Below are 12,639 nucleotides of genomic sequence, written 5' to 3'. Positions count from 1 at the left end.
GATTTTTAAATACTATTTTAAAATTGTTCACCACTAAACATAATTGTTCATTATATTATAGAATATACTTAACTTTTGTATATTTATTCTACATACTGTAACTTTCCTAAACTCAATTGCAGTTGAGCCTTGAACAACATGGAGGTTATGGGAACCAGCCTTCCCCACAGTTGAAAACCCGAGTATAACTTACAGTCAGCCCTCCATACCTGCAGTTCCTCTGTGTCCACAGTACTGCATCCACAAATTCAACCAACCATGGATTGTGTAGTACTGTAGTATTTACTGTTAAAAAAATCTGCATATAAGTGGACCTGCACAGTTCAAACATGTGTTACTCAAGAGTCAACTGTATTAGTTTTAGAGCTTCCCTGAAGTCCTTTAATTTTCATAAACGTGCACAATAATGTTGTTTGTGTGTCTATGAGTAAAGATGATATTATATCTTCCTTTCCAATCTGAATGCCTTTTATTTCTTTTTCTTGCTTTATTGCATTGGTTAGGGCCTACAGTACAAAGGTGAATAGAAGTGGTAAGAGTGTACATCCTTGCTTTGTTCCTGGTCTTAGGTGGAAAATGTTCTGTCATTAACTGTGATACTAACTGTAGGCTTTCAAATATCCTCTTAATGAAGTGATAAGTTCCTTTTAATTCTTAGTTTGCTTAGTGGTTTTTTTTTTTTAAACCATGGGTAGGTGTTGAATTTTGTTAAAATTTTGTTCTGCATCTGTTGAGGTGACCACAGCTTTTGTTTTGTTAATATGGAAATTTCATTGATGGGCTTTTGAACTAAGCTTGGTTTAAATTAATTGATGAGCTTTCAAACTAATGTAACTAAGCTTAAATTCTCAAGATAAATTCCATGTGGAGAGTGTGTCATCATTTTTATATATTGTTGGATTTGATTTGCTAATATTTTGTTACTGATTTTTAAATCTGTATTCATGAAGGATTTTGGCATGTAGATTTCTTTTCTTGTAATGTCTCTGTCTGGTCTTAGTGATGTTGGTCTCATAAAATGATTTGGGAAGTAATCCTTCCTCTGTTTTCTGAAAGTTTGTATAGGACTGATGGTATCTCTTCCTTGGATGTTTGATGGAATTTACCAGTGAAGCCATCTTGCCTTGGAGAATTCTTTGTGGGAAGGTTCTAAGTTTTGTATTCCATTTCTTTAATAGATATAGGGCTATTCATATTTTCTTTGTGTGTGTGTATAATTTTGATAATTCTTTCAAAGAGGTAGTCCATTTAATCTTAGTAGTTTTAATTATTGGCATACCATTGTTTATAATCCATTATTTTACAGTGTTACTAGGATGTGAAGTAATTTCTCATCTTTCATTCCTGATACTGGTAATTTGTCTTTTTTCCCTTTCCTGATTAACCTAGTGAGAATTTTGTCAATTTTATTGATCTTTTAAAATAACCAGCTTTTCATTTTATTGATTTTCTCTATTGTTAGTCTGTTTTATATTTCATTTATTTCTTATTTCTATCAATTTACATTTGGCTTAATTTATACCTTTTCTAGCTTCTGAAGGAAGAAGCTTAGAGTAATTTTACACTTTTCTTCCTTTTTAATATAAATAAAGCTACAGATTTCTCTTTGAGCACTGTTTTATTTGTCTCCTTCAAATTTTGGTATATTTTATTTTCATACTCAGTTCAAAATTTTCTAGTTTCCCTTGTGATTTTTTTGGAGGGGGAGTCATATACATTATTTAAGAATATTATTTACTTACATATTTTTTGGGAGAGGGGAGTGTTTTAGATATTTTGTTAATTTCCAAGTTAATTCTATTCAGAAATTTCATTTTTTAAAAAGTTTATGGCCCAGCATATAGTTTCTCTTGATGAATGTTCCATGTGCATTTGAAAAAATGTATTCTTTTGAGCTGTAATGTTTCATAAATGCAGTTTGGTTATGTTGCTTGATAGTGCTCATGTTTTCTATATCCTTATTGATTTTCTGTCTACTTGTTTGATCAGTTGCTGAGAGGAGGCCTGTTGAAATCTCCAATTATAATTCTGGATTTGTCAGTTTCTCTTTTTAGACATATCACTTTTTTGCTTCATATATTTTGAAGCATTGTTATTAGGTACCTACACATTTGGGATTTATGTCTTCTTGAAGAATTGACATTTTTATCACAACAAAATTTCCCTCTTTATTCCTAGTAAAGGACTTTATTTGGTATTAATCTAGTCACTTCAGCTGTCTTACAATTTGTGTTTGCATGATACACCTTTTTCTATCATTTTACTCTTGTCTTTAAGTGCATTTCTTTTCAGTAGTGTGTAGTTGTGCCTTTAAAAACTTTGTCCATTCTGCAAATTGATGTCTTTTAATTGTAATAGATTGCCTATATTTAATATAATTATATTGATAATGGTTGGGTTTAAGTCTACTGTCTCAGCTTAGCTTTTTTTCCTTCTGTCCCATCTGTTCTTTGTCGCCCTCTCCGTTTTTTTTTCCTTTTTCTACTTGCTTTTGGATTATTTGAGGTTTTGTTTTTGTTTTTGTTTTTGTTTTTGTTTTTATGATTCCATTTTGCCTTCAATATTGTCTCTTTAGATATATGTCTTTGTTTTACTTTTTAAGGACTGGTCAAGGGTTTATAATATACATCTTCATCTTATTAGAGTTTACCTTCAAATAACAAATTTTTTCACTTATAATGTTAAAAACCTTAGAACAATATACATCCATTTTCTCCTTCTGGCCTTTGTTACATTGTTGTTATAACATTTTCTTCTGTATCTAATATGCAGTCCATGGTCCATTATTTTTTGCCATAAACAGTTAATTAGTTTTTAAGAAAAATTTTGAATGAGAAGGTATGTTTTATATTTATTTATTTATATATTAGCTGTTTCTGGTGTTTGTTACTTTTGAGTAGATCCAGGTTTCCATCTGATACTTTCCTTGTACTTGAAATTTTTGAAGAGCATCTATTCTAATTACATTTATTATATTGTGGTTCCATTGGCTTCTTTTGATCTAAAAAAAATGTATTTTACCTTCATTTTAGAAAGATCTTTCTGTTTGACCTAGAGTTCTAGATGAGATATTTTTCCTTTCAGATTGTTCCATTGTTTTCTGCTTGCATGTTTTCTGATGGGAGGTCTGTTGTAAATATTGTGTTTGCTTCCACTTCTGTAGTGTGTCTTTTTTCCTCTTGACAGCTTTTAAGATTTTCCTTTTTATCACTGGTTTTCAGAAATTTAATTCTATGTGTTTTGGTACTTTTTTTTTAAATACTGCTTTGGGTTCACAGAATTCCTTGGTTCTGGGATTTATTGTTTTCATGAAATTTCGAGACACTTTGGCCATTATTAAATAATATTGGAGGATTTTTTTGGTCCTTCCTTTCCACCTTTGTGTGCCAGGACCCTAGTCACTTGTATGTTAGACTGCTTGATAATATTATGACTGCTTTGGCTTTACTCATTACTCTTTGAGTTTTAAAAACTCTATTCCTAAGCTTAGGTAATTATATTGTATGCTTTGAAGTCCCCTGACCTTTTTTTTTTTTTTTTTGTGGCAGTGCTTAATCTGCTGTTAAACCCATTCAGTGAAATTGTCATTTTGCATTCTGCATATTTGAGACCCAGAAATTTTACTTTTTTTTTTTTTAGTTATCTTCCATTTCACTCCTTAAGCTTGTATTTTTCTTTAAATCCCTGACCATACTTGCAATAGCTGTTTTAAACTGATTTTTAATTTGATCATCACTTTCATTTCTGGGTTTGTTTCTCTTTAGTGATTTTTTTTCTCCTGACCATGGGTCTCCTATTTTGCTATTTCTTTGAATATCTGACATTCTTTTATGGATACTAGGCATTGTGAATATTATGTTGTTGAAAGTCTGGATTTTATTTTATTTTTCTTCAAAGAATTAATTTTATTTTGCCTGGCAGTTAAGTTACAGATGATGATATGATGGTGACTGAAGATTGACTATTAGGGTGGGGTAGAGCATTCTTTATGTTAGGCCCGGTTTTCTACTTTTGAGGCTGACTGTTTGTGGTCTCTGTATTATGCCCTAGGTGTTTAACAATGTTTTATTACTCTGGCTGTTCAGAACCAGACTATCTCCCAGCTTTGTGTGAGCTGTTAGAATGATGATAAGCTCTCTAGTACTTCTTTGCCAGGCACAATTTAATTTTGTTGTGTGAATATGCAACTTAGTATTTAGGAACAGTCTCAAAGGAACCTGTATCAGGTCTCTGGAGCTCTTTTTCTGCCTAACCCTCTCCTTTCTGGTGATCCGTTTTCACAAATTCTAGTTGCCTTAGGCTTTACAGGACCCACGCTGTTTATTTTCCTTCTGTCAGAGATCCCAGCTCTGTGTTGCCTGCTGTCCAGTACCTGAAAACAATAGTTTCATATTTTATATCAAGTTTTCAAGTTTTTATGGTGGGAGGATAATTCTGGTGCTTTTTATTTACATTTTAAATGTATATTTGCCTGTGTATGTCATGCTTGTCGAGGGTCAGCAGACTTTTTCTTATAGAACCAGAGAGTTAATTACTTCAGGCTCAACTCTGATTGTAGTGTGGAAGCAGCCACAATGTGCGGCATAGTTGTGTGCTAATAAAACTTTATTTACAAAACAAATGGCCAGCCTGTAGGCCCTAGTTTGCCAAACCCTGAGCTAGTTGACTGGGATACAAATGATATTAGAGTTATGAAACTTTATTCTGGAAAGGAAGAAATCGTTGAGATTCATAATTTAGGCTTGAAAGGAACCTTCTAAATCATATTCTCCAGCCAACCCTTTGATGTTTGGAGCCACATCTAGTATTGACCAGTTTCTTCCACACTTCCCATATCTGTGATTCTCAAGAATTTCAGTCAGGGGTTTTTTCTTGAGGGAGCTCTTAGTATTATTGTTTTGGTTTTTCCGTTTGATTCTCTCCTATCGTTTGGGCCAGTTCTGAGCAAATTGAATTCATCTTACATATATGAGTCTTTTCTGTAATTGAAGACTTCAAATTTCTGCAGAATCTTAACTTTGTATTAAAATTCATTTAACTTAATTCAGCTGTGGCTTTATTCTTTCATTTATTTTTGCTGTTATGTTTATTTGCTTGAAAGTATTGAGCCCCCAGCCATACAACATACTTAGATTTCCTCACTAACCCAGTCCTTCATCTGTTAATTTGTTCCACTTTAGATTACTCTCAAAATATGGAGCTAGGAGTTGAAAGCAATATTGACTTGTCACTTGATAGGTAAGATCTGTTATGTAGGATTTAGATATTATATTTTCATCGGTGTAACTTAAGACGGCAGTAACTTTTAAAATAGTTACTTCACATTGTTTAATTGTGTTAAATTTATTGTCAAATACAACCTCAGCCTTTTTTACTTACACTTATGCTAAACCAGCTTCCCAATTTTTGTCTTTATAGTTCTGAATTAATGTTGGTAAACTGAGGGCTGAAAAGAAAATTACAATTGAGGAAAGAAATTATTATGAATCAGCAAAAGTATATACATTTAGAAAGCATCTCTGATACACAGCTTTATTGTGTGGAGAATTATTACATTGCATTCTCACAGTATGAAAATACTGTGTTAGATGAGAGTCACATAGAAAGCCCAGTGTCTTGCTGTCCTCAGCTCCTCTGTTGAGGGACTCCCTGACAAGCCACTTAGCTCAGAGAAGGAAGAGTTTGAGCAGAGCTAAGTGGGAGGGAGTATGTAGCTAAAAGTATGTCTCTGCCCAGCTGGGTTTTTAATAGTCCAAAAAAATGGAGAGAAGAAACAGACAACAGCAGCTATTTTAACACATGGTAAATAACCTTTCGGCTTTTGCAACACAATTTATGGGATACCAAGTTGTTCTTAGACTTAGGAATTTCTTTGGAATCGGTCTGTAATATTGTGTAAGTGAGTTCTCAACATTAGTAGTAACTTTCGGTATATATTAAATATATTTTGTTACCTCAAATTGATTAGTTTTGTTTTGTTTAAAACAAACAAACAAACGGAATTGTACTCTTACCTAGTTAAAGAATCAAATAGATGAATAGCATTCTCCTGGCCCCTGTTTTACCTTCTCCAGAGATGCACACTTTCATCCCTTTTGTTGCTTATCTTGGTTCTTAAATGTTTCTAAATACAAAGCTTACAGTTACTGTTAAGTTTTTAAATTCTGGATCTTCCACTATTGCAGATGAAGATTAAGCTCATTCTCTCTCCCTTATACAAAGTAAACAAGCTTTTCCTATCTTTCTATTTTACCGTGTAGTTGTATAGTAATTTTGGTTAGCTTAATATTCAGTGTCAACATTCACTTGATTCTGTTAATGTATGGTGAGCCATCTAGTAAACCCTGATTAGTTTTCCTTTTCTGTGTAATTTGAAGATGTTAATGATCTGTTGGGTTTTTTTCCCCCCTTTTTGATTGTTTACTTTTCTTTGTGTTTTTAACTAACTCATCCCTAAACTTTTTACCTATTATTTGAATCTCCTTTTAAGACTTTCAGGTATATCAAGTGTTTTTTTTATCAGTTTCAAATTCTTAACAAGAGTCTTTCCTAGAGCCATCTGACCTTTCATAATCTGTATTAGTTGCCTTCTACACTGGTGCACAGTTCACAAACTTGAGTCATCTGATTATTGCCTGTAAGCATAGGGATTCATTTTGCTCCCTCCCATGTTGAATTTAACTCCTAAATCTCATAGCTTCTTGGTTTATTCCCTCCTTTTAGTGGGGTATACCTCCAGTAGCTTCCTGAGAAAAGGTGAGTTTTTTCTTTAAACACTTTGCATATTTTAAAATGTCGTCATTCTACTTTTACACCTGATAGATAGTTTAGATTAGCATAGATGTCTAATTTGGAATATTTTTCCTTTAGAATTTTGGAGTTATTGCACCATTACCTTCTTGCTTCAGGTATTGCTGTTGATAAACCAGAAATCCTTCTGATTCCTGATTCTTTGTATGTGACCTCTTTTTACTTTATGGAAGCTCTGAGGATCTTCTCTGTGTCAGCAGTGTGTTGAAAGTTTACAATAATATGCCTCCTATGAGTCTCTTTGAATCTGTTGTTCTGAATACTCAGCATGCCCTTTCAATCTAGAAATTCACATTTTTTTCCAAAAAATTTTTCGTGAATTATTTTATCAGTTATTTCCTCTTTTTCATTTTCTGTGTTTTCTCTTTCTGAAAGCTCTGTATTTGGTTTTGAACTTCCTGGCTGCTCCTCTGATTTTACCTCCCCCCACTCCCCTAATTTAAATTTTTGTTTATTTGCTTTCTTTTCTGGAAGAAACTTTATCTTCTAGCCTTTCTAATTGAGTTTTATCATTTTTGTCATCATTGTTTTAAAATTTCCAAGATCTGTCTTTTAGTTCTTTGTGCTTCTTTTCTGAAATAGCATTCCTGTTCTTTTGTAATGGTTGCACTGATTTATCTCTTTGAGAATATTAATGATAGATTTTTTTAAGAGTTTTCTTCTTCCAATGTAGTCTTTCCTCCAGGTTGCTTTTCTGTGTTTTTATTTCTGTAATTCCTCGGTGGACTTCCTCAACTATTTAGTAATTCCTGGTTGTCTGTTCATGTTTAGTAATGATGAACTAAAAAACTGCTTGGAAGTTCTGAGTATGTGAGTGACATTTATTTCCTGTGTAATTCACTGCTCTGGGTAGACTCCTTAGTTGGGGAACCTCTGTTGTTAATATCTTGAGGTCTTTCTCTTGGGCTGGTCAGATTTCTCAGAGAAGACTTTTCCAGACTCCTTTCTGGGTGATGAAAGGCTGGCTGCCAACTTTCTAGGTGCTTAGAGGGAAAAGGTTTGGAGAGGGTGATTTTCGACCTTCATTCTGTACATGGTCACCTGATGTACTGTTTTCACTCTGGTGTCCTGCCTTCACTTTTGCCTGTGTCCTCCAGTCCAGATACCCTGTGTTTTACTGGTCCCAGAGAATACCCTTTCAGTGATTTGCTGGTATAAAGATGGGCAATGGGAAGGGTACCCTGGTTCTGAGTGCCTTCTAAGAGACTTTCAACCAGCTTTCCTTATTTGATCTCTTCTCTGCCTTTCAACCCTACTTCCATAGGATACAGTCAGACCCTCCATATCTGTAGGTTTTACAACTGTGGACCAAAAATAGGAAAAAAAATTCCAGATAGTTCCAAAAAGCAAAACTTGAAATTGCTGTGCACCTGCAACTATTTATGTAGTATTTACATTGTTTTAGGTATTGTAAGTTTCCCAGAGATTACTTAAAGGATGTGCATAGGATGAAAATACTACTTCATATTATATAAGGGACTTGAGCATCCATGGATTTTGGTATTTATGGGGTATTCTAGAACCAACTTCCCATGGATGACTGTACCTGTGTTTATAATTTTGTATAGGTTGGATTGTAGCTCCACTTTCTCCACAGCTAAGATTGTTTACTTTGGTATAAGTCTCTTGACCTCTTGAGTATCTGCTTTTTAACTTTGAAAATCTGGATGTGCTCATCTGTACTGCTACCTACCATTGTGGTTTTATGATTTAAGGAAAAAACAAAACAAAACAAAGAAATAAACTTCTTTACTGGGTTTTTTTGTTTTGGGGGATTTGTGTGTGTGTATGTGTGTGTGTGTGTGTTTTTTTTTTTTTTTTTTTGAGGAATTTAAGAGAGAGCAAAAGCAGATGTAGTGTGTTTACTCTTCCATCTTTACCTGGAGCTGATTAGTTATGTTTTAACAGACGTTTTCTATTACCCTGACTTTTTTCCTTCTGTGACTTGAGTTGAGAGGTGACTTAATATGTTAACTGTATTCCCTGATCTTCTAGAGTAGTAACCGTATCAGAGGAGGAAGTGAGGTGAGGCTGACTTGGAATTTCCTAGTCTACTTATGTTAGTCCCAAATGATCACAGTTGCCTTTTCTGCACACCATCCTAGACTCCTGCCCAGGACTGATACTAAGCTAATTGTTCTGGAGTTTGAGAAATCTTTCTTTCAACTATTCCTTGAAAACTTAAATGTTTTCTGGCAGCTCTCCTATTCCTGCTGATCATTATAAGGCATTTAATAAGGGTTTAGTCTCATTTACAAGTTGCCTTTGTTGACGGGATGTAATTAGCCTGGGCCAGGAGACTTGAACTCATTTATGATGTCTAGGTCAACCATATCCCCTTACAAGGTGGGAAGCTGAGATGCCCTGAGATGGAGATTTCCTAATATCATACAGGTAAATGGTTGAAAAGCTAGGACTTGAACTTAGATCTCCTGGCTTCCAATCAGTAGTCTCTCCATAATACTACATCCTTGATTCCTTCTTCTCAAGTCATGTTAGTTTTACTCTATTCCATTACCTCTAAATACAGTTTAACTTTTGAGAGCCACATTGCAACTATATGCTGTTGGTCATGAGGGATCTGAATGCAGTGGGTCAATGCAAATAAGTGACCTCCACTGGGAAAATTTATCAGCTCATTTCCTATGTATAGTAGCTAAAGAATAGGACATTAAGAATCAATACAAATTTTCTTTAAATACATTTATGCCATAAGAAAGTGCAGTTATCCTGATTCTGTTGTAATTTAGTTAACGAGAACCATTTTGAATTGAACTTCTGTTTAGGCCAGGGGAGTTTCTGTCATTTAAGTATAGTTTCCTGAGGACCTTGACTACCTGTACGTTGGATATCAGCCATTGCTGAGAAAATTTCCCTCCGGTCTCTCTTGCTATTGGAATAGTTATTTTCTTGGTTTGTTATACATATTCTCTAAGAATTAGCTTGTACAGATTCAATCTTATAGTGGTAACATGTAAAAGAAGGCATATGATCGAAGTGAAATTTTAAGTCTTCTGTTTATAGGATGGTATAGTGGGACTCATAATAGTTTTCTTGGTAACTCAGGAAGAGTAAAGAAGGATTCATGAACTTTCCTAAATTAGAAAGTGTGGCCATGAGCTCTTGTCATTGCTAAACTGAGTTGATGACAATTTCTTTGTACTATTTTATAATCCTCTAGGGCTAATTTTTACCTTTAGCTATATGAAGCACCATGGCAGAGTGGAAAGAATTTATGCTTGAAATTCAGTTATGCTTTAAATCCAGTTATATTTGGGACCTGCCGTTTGCTACCTATGTTGTTATGGGAGACTTACTTAACCTTTTTGAGTTCTAATTTCTTTACCTGTCTGTTTGTGAAGATTAGAAACGATATATGAAAACTCTAGTATAGTGCCTCATATTGGAAATTATATGTGAAGACACTAGTATGGTGTCTGGTATTAAACAGGTGATGAATAAATGATATGCAGTACTGGTTTTGTTCCTTGTATATTTTATCTTTTTTGATTTTATGTTTTAAAAACCATATAATCTTAAACTTTAACATAAATATGGATTGTTCATCTTTGGCAGTGAGAAATAATTGCACTTGGGGGATAATTTGCATCAAGAAATATTTTAAAGAGTTGCTTCAAGAATTTGGAGTCTTGGAAATGTACATTTGTGAGAAATTGGGTCAATAGAACTTTGTGTGGGTTTGATTTTTAACTATGAACATGATCATAGTGTATGAGGACCTACTTTAATATCTAATTGAATATACATCCATGATAGGAATTTTTCTTCATGGATGAAGTGTTTCAGTCTTTTTTCCTCTTATCAAATATTAATTCAAAATTTAAAGCAAAGTCTTTGAACCTTCATTTTATACTTAGTTATCTGTGTTAGGCTTGAATGGCGTTTCATTGTTAAATTTTCCAATGAAGACTGGTATGATGATATTTAATTTTATCTTTAAGGTAGAGGGATAAATTGTTTTAAAATAATGAGACTTTTTTTAGTTCTTCTGGCTGAATTAGCTGTGAAGAGATTAAGTTCGTAGTCTTGATGTTGTGTGTCACTTGCATTTGTGTTATATCACTTGCTAGAACAGCTCTATAAAGATACAGAGCAGGTGGCAGCAGCTTCCTTTTACCACTGAGACCGTAGAAGCACTGATAGGAAGTTAGTGGAAGTGCTAGGATTAGGAAACCATTCTCCTGAATCAAAGCCAAATATTTTGTCTGTTGAACCATGGTGGGTGTTACACAGGTGAAAGTATTCTAGTGAGTAAATTGCTGTTTGTAGATTTTCTGGGGGATTGACTCACCTGGTGTATATATCTCTGACATATCTTAATTTTCCAACCTTTTAAATATGGTTAATATGAATATTAGTGATTCACATTTATTGGTATATTTTTAATTCTCTCTCTTTTCCTCCTCTCACTTCCTCAAGATCCTTAGGCACAGAAAGCTTAGGTGTTAATAAGAAAAGTTAGTCTTCTACTTAACTTTACTGATTTTAACGGCCCCCCCTTAGTCTTTTAATTTAGTTTCCTCTTTGACATTTATTTAAAAATTCATCTTAGGCTTTCTGATTAAAACATACACACACACGGCTTTTATTTGAAAAAATGAACTTGTATGATAGAAAAACACACAAAGGATGTGAACAGACAACTAAAGGGAAATAGTACTGCTAATACTGCTAGTAATGGTAACAGTATCTGTAATTTTTGTGATGTCCCAGGAACTGTCATAAGTGCTTTTCATATATACTAACTCATCTACTCTCTATGAATACCATTATTCTCATTTTACTGTGAGGCAACTGAGTGACAAAGATTAAATAATTTGCTAGGTACTTACTGCTTAGAGCTAGTGAGTATAGATGGAGCTGGGAATCAAACCCAGGAAGACTGGCCCCAGGTTATATTTATCAAATATATGATAATGATTTCCTCTAAGTGGAAAAGAGACTACTAAATAGTATAGCATTTTATTAAATTGGCAGGTATTTTAAATGATATGCAGTTTGGGAGGAGGTTATTTATATTGGTAAGACTAACGAAAAGCAGTATGGTGGCACTCACCTGTGAGTCCTAAAGTATTCATATTCTCTGGTAGTTCTATGTCAAACAATCTCTCCTAAGGAAATAATCAGGAAAATAACAATGTTCAAGGATGTTCATCAATTATAGTAATTATAATAGTGAAAAAGAGAAGATTGTCCAGTTATTATATAATGAATCATTTTCTACAGTGAATAGAATATTATGAAAACATCAAGAATTGTTTTTAAACAATAATTAGTGATACATAAAATATTTGTAAGTGAAAAAGCAAAATATAAAACCATGCAATATGATTCTAGCTTTAAAAATGTACAGAAAAATAGGAAGTAAATACTTAAGATGCTAATAATTTCTGCTGTGATTACGGAAAATAATTATTTCTGACATAATTAGTTTACTTTTGCTGTTTATTTTTGTACTTTTTCATTGACTGCATTGTGCTTTTATAGTCAGAGGAAACCAAATGGCACAAAGAGTAAGCCTAAATGCTCCCAGTATCAGCGTTCAGAAACTAAGAATATTCATTAAGAATTAGATTTCCATTTTCTCATAATGTGAAAGGAAAAGTTAGTGAATTTCAGACACTTTTAGTGTTTTTATTATTATTTTTGGAATCATTTTTAAATGGAGCTTTTTTGGGGATTGAAGAAAATTGGTGTATTTTTCTTAAATGTGTTCATTATAGTGATTGTTTTAGCACTTTAAATTTGTTTCAGTTTAATTAGTAGAAAATATGGTTATTTTTCTCCCCTGTGGTACTTATTTTTGAA

At 33.4% G+C, this 12,639-nt stretch overlaps 1 protein-coding gene across 2 annotated transcripts in view; it reads left to right on the top strand.

The window, feature by feature from the left end:
* The window catches only part of MED13L (mediator complex subunit 13L), a 252,919-nt gene that overhangs the window by 19,692 nt on the left and 220,588 nt on the right, over nt 1-12,639 (top strand). The gene's annotated exons all lie outside the window — the stretch shown is intronic.

This window comes from Vicugna pacos, chromosome 32 (assembly GCF_048564905.1).
Source record: "Vicugna pacos chromosome 32, VicPac4, whole genome shotgun sequence".
NCBI classification, from domain to species: Eukaryota; Metazoa; Chordata; class Mammalia; order Artiodactyla; family Camelidae; genus Vicugna; species Vicugna pacos.
Note: the sequence above shows the minus strand (reverse complement) of the source record. Positions and strands in the feature narration are given on the sequence as shown.